This window comes from Oratosquilla oratoria, chromosome 38 (genome assembly GCF_046742065.1).
Source record: "Oratosquilla oratoria isolate Oo_2021 chromosome 38, ASM4674206v1, whole genome shotgun sequence".
In the NCBI taxonomy this organism is placed as follows: Eukaryota; Metazoa; Arthropoda; class Malacostraca; order Stomatopoda; family Squillidae; genus Oratosquilla; species Oratosquilla oratoria.
Window position 1 is genome coordinate 2,097,150 of NC_134814.1, and position 12,500 is coordinate 2,109,649.

A 12,500-nucleotide genomic window follows, 5' to 3' on the forward strand; every position below is an offset into this window, starting at 1 on the left:
AACATGAACACGTATTTGAACATCAACATGCGAGTAGATAAGGATTCTCTAATTCGTAGCTGGGATTATGCATCAATTGTAAACTTAGCGTTTTAGATTCACAATTACGGACCCTCTTATAATGTTTCTATGTTTAAAAAAAATTGCCTAACTCACTGTGATACTCCTTTTCTTTTAACTTCCGGTTCTTTGGTAGGTTTAATCATTTAATTTTATTAATTATACGTCCAAGCCTTCATGAGAATTCTCACCATAGGTTATAACTGATTTAACCTGAACTTCAATGCTGAACATCAATTTGGTGTTACTGGTATTGATTCTAAAACTTACTTTGAGACTTTCCTTGCTCAGATCACTCCGTATATCCTTCAAGACTTCTGATTTCTTCTGTAACAAGACGAACAACGTCCGCAAACTTCAGGTGACTGAAGTTTGTTAAAAAAGTAAAGTTAAAAGGTTCAAGTTAAAAAGAAAAAAATCCCCTTTATGAATGACCTTTCTGAAAACTACTTCGAGGCAAGTTGTAAATAACTCGGGCGATATTTCTTGGGCAAAATAATTTGAGTGAAATAATGTCGCCCTGCCTTACTCCTCTCTCACTATAGAAGCGCTGGTTACAGAAGAGGAAATACACGCAGTTTGAATCCTCGCTGGCTGAATGGGTTAGAGCGTCGTTTTTTGCGACGGAGGTCGAAGTGACGGCTGTTTGAGCCCTACCGCAAGCGAGTTGGACCAAGGGCATGGTTCATTAAACTCCTCGCTACATAGTTCTGGCCTCCTGATAGGGGTAGTTCCCGACATTAAACCAAATCACGTGGTTGAATTATAATAGTGTCTTTAGCATAAGAAATAATCAACATGTTCATTAACACCCTACTTGTGCATAGTTTACTACATCCGTTTACTCTACTGGGTTAAAGGCCTCTTCACAATCCACGAAGACTAATCAACAAAGGTTTATTGTAGCCAACGGTTCTCTATTAGTTGATTCATTGTCTGCAGATGGGTATTAGTGAATATCCGCTCTAAATCCTGCCTCCTCTCTTGACGAGTTCTCGTGTTAGAGAGATTAGTCTGTTTGTACTAATCTTAGAAAAGGATTTGTAAGTAAATAATGCAGTCTTACACGCGTGAGCACACACAACGCTCTTCCTCTCTCTCTCTCTCTCTCTCTCTCTCTCTCTCTCTCTCTCTCTCTCTCTCTCTCACACACACACACACACACACACACACACACACACACACACACACACACACACACACACACACACACACACACACACACACACACACACACACACACACACACACACACACACACACACACACACACACACACACACACACACACACAAGTTGTACAAAAAGATATAATTGTTCAATACAAAAATATGGACGGAATTAAAGCCATATTTGATCAATGAAAATAAATGCAGCTTTTTTCCTGTAAATTAAACTTGGGTATACATACAGTAGATGCTCGCTGCTGCAGTGTCAAAGACTGAAAGTATTCTATTTTCTCTTCGAACTGAAACTATTTAGTGTTTGTAGATTTCAACAGTGGAAATGTCATTTAGGAAAGCTGGTAAAGAAGACATTAAGCGAATGAGGGTCATAAATGTCTTAATCAGTAATCACCATCATCCTCAACTGAATAGAGGTTTTTGTCGTTAGCCAGACCAGAATGCGAGAAGTGGATTATGATAATACAGAGACAGTAGCCTGAACAGTGTAAATCACCTTCGTGGCTTTCCAATCCCTCTCCGTAACGGCAGACATTAGAGGGGCGGTAGGTCAGTGTCGCCCATAATGCTAGCACCGAATCAGTATGGTCGAGCTAATTACGCTGATTTTAGACTTCACGCACAAACGCAGCCACACCAGCGACAATTTTACATGAAACACTTTTCACCATACATACAATCTTACCAAGCCGGATTAAACTTACATTCCTTTTAAGGACAGACGTCCCCCAAATTCAAACTTACATTCCTTTTAAGGACAGACGTCCCCCAAATCAGGCTCGCCCAAAGTGGCTCGACAAAGAAACTGAAAAAAGTATTGCTAAAAAGAGACAGGCTTATAAGAAATATAAGTGCTCGGGTGCATCTAATGACTATGAAAGTTATGTATCAATACAGAGAGATTTAAAAAAGACAATAAGAAAAAGAAAACGACAATACGAAATGAACATCGCTGAGAAATCCAAAGAGAATCCCAAAGAATTCTATAGTTACATTAGAGATAAAAAGGTTGTTAGGAATCACATTGGTCCACTATTATCTGCTGACGGTCAACTTGAATATTCAAATGAAGGAATGTGTAATCTCTTAAACAATTATTTTAGCTCGGTATTCGTAAACGAAACACCTCAAAGTGAATTCCAAACTGAAACCTGTGAAAAGTCTGGGGTAAACTTACTCACTACGGTAAATATAACAAAAGAAAAAATTAAAAGGTGTATAGACAAACTCAAAGTTAATAAAACACCAGGGCCTGACGGTTGGCATCCAAGAATCTTAAAGGAAATGAAAAATGAGATTGTTGTTCCATTAGAAATTATTTTCAAGAAATCCATCATATCCGGAGATGTCCCAAGAGAATGGAAGCTAGCTAACGTTACTCCCATATTCAAAAAAGGTGACAAAAAGAAACCAAATAACTATAGGCCTATTAGTTTGACTTCGATCGTAGGAAAAATAATGGAAACTATCATCAGAGATGCTATCGAATATCATTTAGAAAGTAACCGTTTGATAAATGATAGCCAACATGGTTTCAGACGGAAACGTTCTTGCGTGACTAACTTACTCGAATTCTACAACACAGTTGTCTCGAATTATGACAAAAGAAACAATATAGATTTAATATATCTAGACTTTGCAAAAGCTTTTGATACCGTCCCACACGAAAGACTACTTACTAAATTAGCTTTGCATGGAATAAGTGGTAGCCTATTAGGTTGGACTAGTAATTGGTTGAAAGGTCGAAAACAGAGAGTTGTTTTAAATGGAAAAACTTCTGGATGGAAAAGTGTTGCAAGTGGAGTTCCTCAGGGTTCCGTTCTTGGGCCACTTCTATTCATAGTATATATAAATGATATAGACCATGGACTAAAATCTACTGTTTCCAAATTTGCTGATGATACAAAACTGTGCGGAGTGGCAAATGATCACTCAAACCAATTAGATATTCAAGAAGATTTAGATAAATTACAGCAATGGTCTGAAAAGTGGCTAATGAAATTTAATACAAGTAAATGCAATGTAATGCACATAGGTAAAAATAACAGTAAGTACGATTACAAGTTATTTGGAAATTCGTTAACAAAAGTGGATAGTGAAAAAGATCTCGGCGTAATTATCAGTAACGACCTCAAATCATCCAAGCAGTGTATTTCAGCCTCTGAGAAAGCAAATAAGATTCTGGGATTGATTGCGCGATCTTTTGATTTCAAAAGTCCATCACTCATTAACAAGCTATATAAATCGTTAGTTCGTCCACATTTGGAATATGCTGTTTCCGTATGGTCACCGAATCTCATTAAAGACATTGACAGACTGGAAAAAGTACAACGGCGAGCCACAAAACTGATTCCAAATATCAAAAATAAATCATACGAAAATCGACTTAAGCACATGAATCTGTTTTCCCTAAAAAAGCGTAGACTCAGAGGTGACTTGATACAGGTCTTTAAGATTTTAAAGGGAATTGACAACATCAAAAGTGACCAAATTTTCACATTGAATGAGAATCAGACAAGAAACAATGGTCTCAAACTGTCCGGTAATAGATTCAATTTGGAAGTAGGTAGAAACAACTTTGCCAACCGTGTAGTTAATGAATGGAATAAACTTCCTGCACAGGTAGTGCAATGTAGTTCAGTTCGAAGCTTTAAGAATCATTTAGATAAATACCTAAGTAAGATGCTGTAATTATTATAATTTATGTTATATTATTTGTTTTTGTTTTGTTATAATTTGTCTGTCTGATTTTCATTTATTATTAGTTATATGTCAATTTATTATCAATTACTATTTACCTGTTTGTTTGTTATTCAACTATACCAATGCATTTATTTATGTATTTTAATTGTTATTTACATTGTTATAGTTTTAATTTATTATTAATATGATTTTTTTTTTTTTTTTTTTTTTTTTTGCATCCGACCTAGATATGGATCAAAAGGTCTCCTGTCGGCATGCTTTGCCTTTGTAATCCTTTGTAACTACCGTAGTGAGGTACAAAGGCTGCACCACCCCTCAGAGGATAGACCGGTCCTGTGGTGGACCATTAAGGTTTACACCCATGGGGAGGGAATGGAAGTCCTGTCTTCGGCAGATAGAAGAAAATAGATGGCGGCACACTAGGATAGCATGCTACTTGCTTTTGCTATCTCCCTTGAGTAGAATCGACTTCGGTGACTGTATTCTAGACAGTGTGTCTAGCATCCCCATAGGTTTAACTTCTCGTAGTTCATCATTCAGCTTCTCATTCTATGACGCAAGAGTAATTTGAAATTTGACGTTTGGAAATTTGGAAAAATCAAACGATCCTAACCGAAGTCGTTTCTACTCAAACCAAGTAGCATGCTAACAAGAAATGCCTAGTGTCCCGTCACCTGCAGTCACTGAGCAATCAATTCCAGGGCCCAGAAAATTGGGTAACAAATATGAACTGTATTCTCTCTGAGCATAAGGGTGTTTGCTGCCATGGTGTGTTGTTTTTGGGGCCCCGAATTTGTGTTTAAGAATACGCCCCCGTGTAAACAAAGGCATATATAGAGAGGTCTACACCTTATCCGTATTACTTGATATTAACTAATTCACTGCGCAGACAGTGAATGAAATAATTTGGTGGTAGACAAAACAGATAAACAAGATGTGGAAGAGAAAAGATGATGAAAAAGATAACTTGATTCCATATTTCGTGATAATATTTTTTAGGAAAAGGAGGAGAAGGAACGACGGTGAAGGTGTTAGTATTGTATTATTGTAATATTTCTGATATTGTTGATATACAACTACATGTTTTCCTAGTGAACCACTCAAAGCATACGCGACTCGATTGAGTTCGTTTGAATAGAAACGACTCCGACTTCGGTTACAATCTTTTCCGATTCTCCACATATCAAATCACCTTTGCGTCATATATATTGAGAAGTTGAATACCGAACATAAACGAATGTTACCTATACGAAAATATATATCAAACCTACGCGAATATTACATTGATGAAGTGTTTTTAGAATACTGTAAGAGAAGTCAGTCCTCCAAGTTTTCAAAATCACAACAGGAGACGAGAATCTTCAAGTTCATCAACCTACAACTACGGACACTGACCGATATATAAGGTAATTACATAAGGTATGTGTGAATACAATTTTCCACCCTTAAGAAAGGGGGTAGCCTGGTCAACACACGAAGAAAGGATCCTTACTAGTGATGGAACGATGCCAAACTTTTTGACGATTCCGATACTGATCTAAACTTCCGATTCCGATAACTCTAATGATCATATTTCGTGGTTATTTCCAGGTCCTCCAGTTGGTTTGGGAGAACAAATAATTTATACAAAGTACATCCATTAATAATTTTTTCGGAATCGGATGTTTAGTGCAGTATCGGGACAAGTATCGGAATCGGGTGTATAAAGCAATATCGGAACTCGTGTCGGAATCATTATTTCTTCAATTTCATTTTTTTTTTTTTTTTTTTTTTTTTTTTTTGGTACCGCCCCATCACTAAATTCCCTAGTCCTCTCGCTCTGCCCCCACCCCCTTTTATGATACGCATAGGAACACAGTGGCGGGCTTCTCGTCCCCCACCCCGTCACAAAAAAAAAATGAAGGAAAGCAAAGTAATACTTTAAAGAAGAAAATTGGGATTTTTCTGATAACCACAAGAAATAATTTTGAAACCTAGAGAATGCCTAACGCCAGAAATTTATTTTAATACTCTGGTATATTTCTTGAAAGACCCTTTTCTTTCGATTTTTTTCCGAGTTTTAGAAGTTCCTGATAAAGAAAAAGTTCTAGGAATGTGCACAACGAAAAAAGAAGAAGAATGTTGTTACGTTCTAGAGAGGAAGAGGCCCTAATCAAATGTCCCTAGACAAAATAAAATCGCCTGGCAGCAGCCAGAATAAAAAATGTAAGTTATTTTTATATAATTTCATTTATTTATTTTATTTACTTATTTATTTATTTCTAATCAGTTAGATCAGTACGAGATGTGTGGTGCCAACGACAGTTTAGGGCTAATATATATATATATATATATATATATATATATATATATATATATATATATATATATATATATATAAGAGAGAAAAAATACACACTAAGACCGTTCTCATGTTCATTGAAAACCCATCTCCCTCTCCATAATAAAATGGTTAGATTAGGTTTGGTTAACCTTTTCGTTACTTCTTTAACTTAAGTCTTACTGCTGCCAGAGGATTTAAATTACTTGTGGGATTTCCCTCCCACCCGTAGTGCAAAGTTTAAAGACCAGAAGTCTCAGGAATGATCATGTAATCATGGTTGCTGGCCTATGACCAAAGGCAATTTGTCTGAACATTTTACAAACCACTGTAAAGCCACGAAAACAAAAAAAAAAACAAAAAATTCGACCCACCGAGAGTTTTTCATGACACAAAATTCAAATTCTATGTCTGACAATTTTTTTTTTTTTATCAATTCAAGAAAATGGCCTAACTGTGAGCTAAATAATACATAGGAAGATACGTCACGAATTCGACAGAAATAAATAAATAAGTAGATATATAATATTGACTTGGGATCTGTAGCGTGATTGTACCATCATCGCTTCTTTGTTCTGTGAGGATAGAACCTCAGGTGAAGCTCTGCCTTCTTTGTCCCCTCCGTCACGAACACGGTTAGGCGATCACCATTTTCGTTCAGCAATTGTGCTCTCAACAATTTCGCCTTAGAATTTCGCCAGGGAATGTAAGGATAAAAAAATCACAAAATAATTTCGCTTATCAGTCTCGTGTGTTACAAGTTCCCCCCACCCTCTTCTATTTCGCCTTTCAACGACTGTGCACATCTATTTCACCCTAAAATTTCGCTAAGGCTGGTAATTTCTTCCAATAATTTCGCTAAAGTCTTGGCTTGAAATTACACCCAATTTGCAATTTTCACCAGGTTATTTTGCATTTCGCCTTACCTTTTCGTCTGAGTGTCACTTGATATTGTCATACTTCAAGATTTCACCTTCCAATTTCGCCTCTTAACAAATATCGCTTTACAATCTCGTCTTACAATGTCTTTGAAGAAGACAACCGTACCATGAAAAGAAACAAAGGATGAATAGGCAAGAGGATTTAAGGAATCATGCTTATAAAAAGAAAAAAAGAAATGATAGATCTTAGGTTCGGTTCATCAGGGAGATGAACCTCTACGACGTCCGTCCCACAGGACCACAACAAACAGAGGTCCATTGATGGTCTGGTTGAGAGTTGTCTGGGGAGGGAATTGGGTGGGAATTATGACCCTGGGGGTAGGTGGGTGGGTAGAGGGCTAATACCCAATGTAAACTACGAGTTGAGTACCTCAGGGCTCAGTATTAGAACCAAGTCTGTTTCTTCTGCACATATACGACCTACTGGAGAAACGTAACATGTTTCTTGTGTACATATATGATTCAGCGAAGGAAAAATATAATCAATGTCTATGGAGAAAACTACATACATATAACAAAGGCTTTTTCCCCCTTTCAAGGGATACTAAACTGTGAAAAAATCTTCCATGAATAGTATGGCAACCCCACTGGGTTGGGGGTTGGTTATGCTATGTCATAACCCAACTGCCCCCCTCCCTCATGTATTGAGATGTGAACGATTTTTTTTTTTTTCAAAATACACATTCAGATTATTTCAACAAATTAAATATGACTGTAAGCATTCGCAATTATATATCCATTAATCACATTGTCCGAAAAAAAAATTGTCGCTTGAAGTCGACGTAATGCCGTCCTTGTACCCTTTGTGCAATGTTCTAATATATGTGATTAGTTTCGTATTTCAAACTCATGTTACAGCATTCTGGTCTAGTTTGCAAATGTAAATTGTTCACATTAATTCCTGCAATTCGTTACATTTTCATACATATTCTCTTTTTATTCCGTTCATTTACTTAGTTACTAGTTATGAATATACAATGTAGGCATATAATAATTGGGTGAATCGAGTTTGATGTCCAAACAAGGAATTTCGTCTGCACACTGTCCTATTCCACCTCATATATATATATATATATATATATATATATATATATATATATATATATATATATATATATATATATATATATATATATATACATATAATGTGCATCTGTATCTACACACACGATATGCATTCATTCCAATCTATGATAATGTATGTATACGCGTATGGGTTCCTCATTCTCTCTCTCTCTCTCTCTCTCTCTCTCTCTCTCTCTCTCTCTCTCTCTCTCTCTCTCTCTCTCTCTCTCTCTCTCTCTCTTTCTTTCTCTCTCTAACGCACATCCACATCCACATTTATTAACATTCCTCTCGCTCAAATTCATCCTTCCCTTATAACATCTAATCAACTCTCTTGTGTTCCCTGTCAGCCATTCTTCGCCTATGCTTAATCCTTTCCTCTCCACTCGCTCCTTTCAGACCCTACAAGGGGGTGGGTGGAGGGATGGGGGGTTGGGGGGTTAGGGGGGATGACAGGGCACAGCTGGGGGGGGGGAGTAGCCTTAGGCCTGTAGTGTATTCTTGGAGAATAGAAATACCCTTTCTTCTTCTTGAGTTTAGTTATTAAGTCATAGCACATAGCACATGCACTTTAAAGTCACAGCACCAGCACTAGAAATAATGTTCTCATTCTAGATTGTATTTTCTAATTCTACGTTTTATATGCAAAGCCCCGCACCTTTCAATATAGAATTAAAGTTAGGGAGGACTATATCTCCATCCCTATAGTGTATCGTTTGGTTTATAAAGTGGAATGTATAGTTGGAAGTAAGAACTGTTATATCTGAAAATGTTAATTGTCGTGTTATGTATAATATTTACAACACTACGTTGTGTAAGTTTATTTCAATATTATTTTGAATGCGTCAAAGGGTATAGAAACAATATAACTTTTGATCTTCTTTTGTTTTGAACCTCTCATATAGTTGGAAGTAAGAAATGTTATATTTGAAAACATTAAATGTAGTGTTATGTATACAATACTAAGTTTTATAAGTTTATTTTGATATGTTGAATGGGTCAAAGGATATAAAGAAAAGGCAACCCTTGACCTTCTTTTGTTTTAAACCTCTTATTGGCTTGGAATTTATAACCCGCGATTCTCTTTTGTTTCTAAACCTCTTATAGGCTTACCGGTCGATCAGAGGTATTGTGACGATGTTATCTTAGGGAGTGTTTTTGCATATTGAAGTTTGTTTCGATGTGAAATAGAACAAATTAGAAATATATCTGTCGTTGTTATTTATTTAAGATATTTCTATATGTAAAGAAAGAAGCCCTTGGTATATACTGTAGATATATAGAATAGATATAGACACTATCTCCCATACGGTTATATTTATTTTGTAAATAGAATTGTATGTAACTACAACGATTAGTGTATTTGAATAGCTTTGATGTAATATGGGTCACATATGAATGTCGCGATTATAAGTACGTGGCCAGGGAGGAGTAGGAGGAGGAGGAGGAGGAGGAGGAGGAAAAGGAAGCGAAGGAGAAGGTGGAGGAGGAGAGGGGAGAAGAAGGAAAAGAAGGAGGAGGAGGAGGAGAAGGAGAAGGGAAAGGAGGAGGAGGAGGAGGATGGGTGGAGGAAAATGAAGCGAAGGAGAAGGTGGAGGAGGAGAGGGGAGAAGGAGAAAGAAAAGGAGGAGGAGGAGGAGGAGGAGGAGGAAGCGAAGGAGAAAGTGGAGGAGGAGAGGGGGGAAGGAGAAGGAAAAGAAGGAGGAGGACGAGGAGGAAAAAGAAGTGAAGGAGGAGGGGAGGAGGAAAAGGAGGAGGAGGAGGAGGAGGAGGAAGCGGAGGAGGAGGGGTGAAGGAAGAGGAAGAAGAGATGGAGAAGGTGGAGGAAGAGGAGGAGAAGGAGAAAGAAAAGGAGGAGAAGGAGGAGGAGGAGAAGGAAGAGGAAGAAAAAGAGGAGAGAGAAAAGATGAGGCCTACACTTCCATCTCGGGGCTCCATTGAGATTTCCTAACAAAGCTGTAGAAGACTGTTATGCATTTGTGCCGAATCCCATTTATCTTCATTATAGGGTTTCGTATAAGATACCTGAAGCTGTAAGCTTTCTCTATCTCACTGCTGTTTAGTCTGAATAAGCTTGAGGTTTTATAGGTCAGGTTTGTGAGGTCATAAGTATTTCTTTCCTTGTGGATAAGGTTGCGACGAATAGACCAAATCAGGAAGTCAGTTTAAAAAAAAAAAAAAAAAAAAAAAAAAACAGATTTCTTGACTACGGCAGAAGGGGATAGTGGAGTTGAAAGGTGGTCAGTGTGTATTAATTTTTTTTTCTTTCTATTTAACTATTTATTTATTAGTTTATCTACTTATTTATTTATTTATTTAATTGCCATTTTTTAATTTACTTATCTATCTATCTATCAATTATATATACTGTATATATATATATATATATATATATATATATACATATATATACATATATATATATATATATATATATTTATATTTATCTATTCATTTACTTATTTTATCTTATATTTCTTTTTCGAGTGGAGAATAGTCTCCAATAGAAAAATACGTGACTCTGGTCAGTAAGGGTATAACAACAAAATCCCAAAACTATTGGTTGCTTAAAACACATTCAGTCAGTACACCATTCTGGTAAGATTACAATGGTCTGCAATGTGAATTTTAACAGCAATATTTAGAATTATAGTTATTCATGTATCTATTCAATTATTCATTCATACATTCATTGTGTGTTGGATGTGGGATTTTTTTAAGGATCCCAGTGAAGAGACTTATCCGTAATATATAATCCATAGTATACTACGATATGATAACGTTCTGCCTAGTGTAGGCCGTATGGCCTCTTGCAGTCTCCTTCATTCTTACGTTCTTATTTACATTTGGCAAACCTAGGTTTGGACTTCGTAACAATGTAATGATCACTGAAACAATTGGTTATTTTAAGAAAAAAAATTAGATGATTTTATGGATAGGGATGACAGACGGTAAGGGACATGGAACTGCCTAGTGTAGGCCTTATGGTCTCTTGCAGTCTCCTTCATATTATGTTTTGTTCTTATATAATGCTGTTGATTCATTTCATGACGCGTCGTCTTTTGGTGTGGTAATCCTAGGATTTAAGATTTGTCTTACATTTATAGATTCCTTCTTCCCACATCAGGTCGTTTGAAGAAATACTGGTTTACTTCTCACTTATTTCTTTGGAATAACCATTCCATCAGATATATTTGGTTCCAGGACGCCTCAAAACCCCATCACACAATCAAAATTCTCGACTAATGTTGTGAATTTAGGGAAAAGAGCCCTTGGTATCAAAATAGATCAATCTATTCATGAATATGTTGAACAACCATGGCAACATCACAGTGACCATCCCGTTTCGTTTCTGTACACTTTCCTACTGCTTCTCGCTGTTTTTAGTAGTATTTCATTCATTTTCATTCGTGTGCAATGTTCCCTATATATATATATATATATATATATATATATATTTTTTTTTTTTTTTTTTTTTTTTTTTATGTGAGTGTGCGTACAAATTTGCTCGTGCACAACCTTTCCTTCTCTTAAAATTATGTCCGCATCCGCGCTAGTCACCATGTGATCATTTAGCAAATACGCACAATTGTGTAAGTTTGCATCACATATTACTTCCACCAAGCAATTATTGGCTTAACGGTTGGCAAGTTACCACGTTTTTAGAAAATCTATAAGTTGATATTCAGGTGGAACTTCTTTATTGAATGGATTTTAATATCATTTGAAAACTTTGTGTGCGTACGGCTTTTTCTTTATGTGCGCCAGTTGTAAAACATATGCGCGCGCGCATGCGCACATCTTAGAGGGAACATTGATCGTATGCTCCTTACAAATCCATGAACAAGAGACATAGATCTTGACTTATCTTGACACCCGCTACACCCAATCCTCAGAATCACATGAACGAAACACAGAAGACCCAACACACTATAGGAGCGACCACCCACTTACAACCAACCATATAGTCCAGCTCATCCCATCACAACGTCCATCTAGAGTAAAAGTAGCGTTATACTAGACTAGCATGCTACTTGTTTTTTGCTACTTCGTTTGAGTAGAGACGGTTTCGGTTTCAATATTCTAGACTTCCATAAGAACATCTCAACAATGTGTCTAACTTTCGTATTTTAGGTTTAACTTCTCATAGTTCGTCATTCAGTTTCTCACTAAGATGACGAAAGAGTTATTTGACATTTGGAAATTTGAAAAACAAAATATCGTAAC

At 36.6% G+C, this 12,500-nt stretch overlaps 1 protein-coding gene across 4 annotated transcripts in view; it reads left to right on the plus strand.

Annotated features, from left to right (window-relative positions):
• The window catches only part of Ppn (proteoglycan-like sulfated glycoprotein papilin), a 228,928-nt gene that overhangs the window by 297 nt on the left and 216,131 nt on the right, over positions 1-12,500 (plus strand). The gene's annotated exons all lie outside the window — the stretch shown is intronic.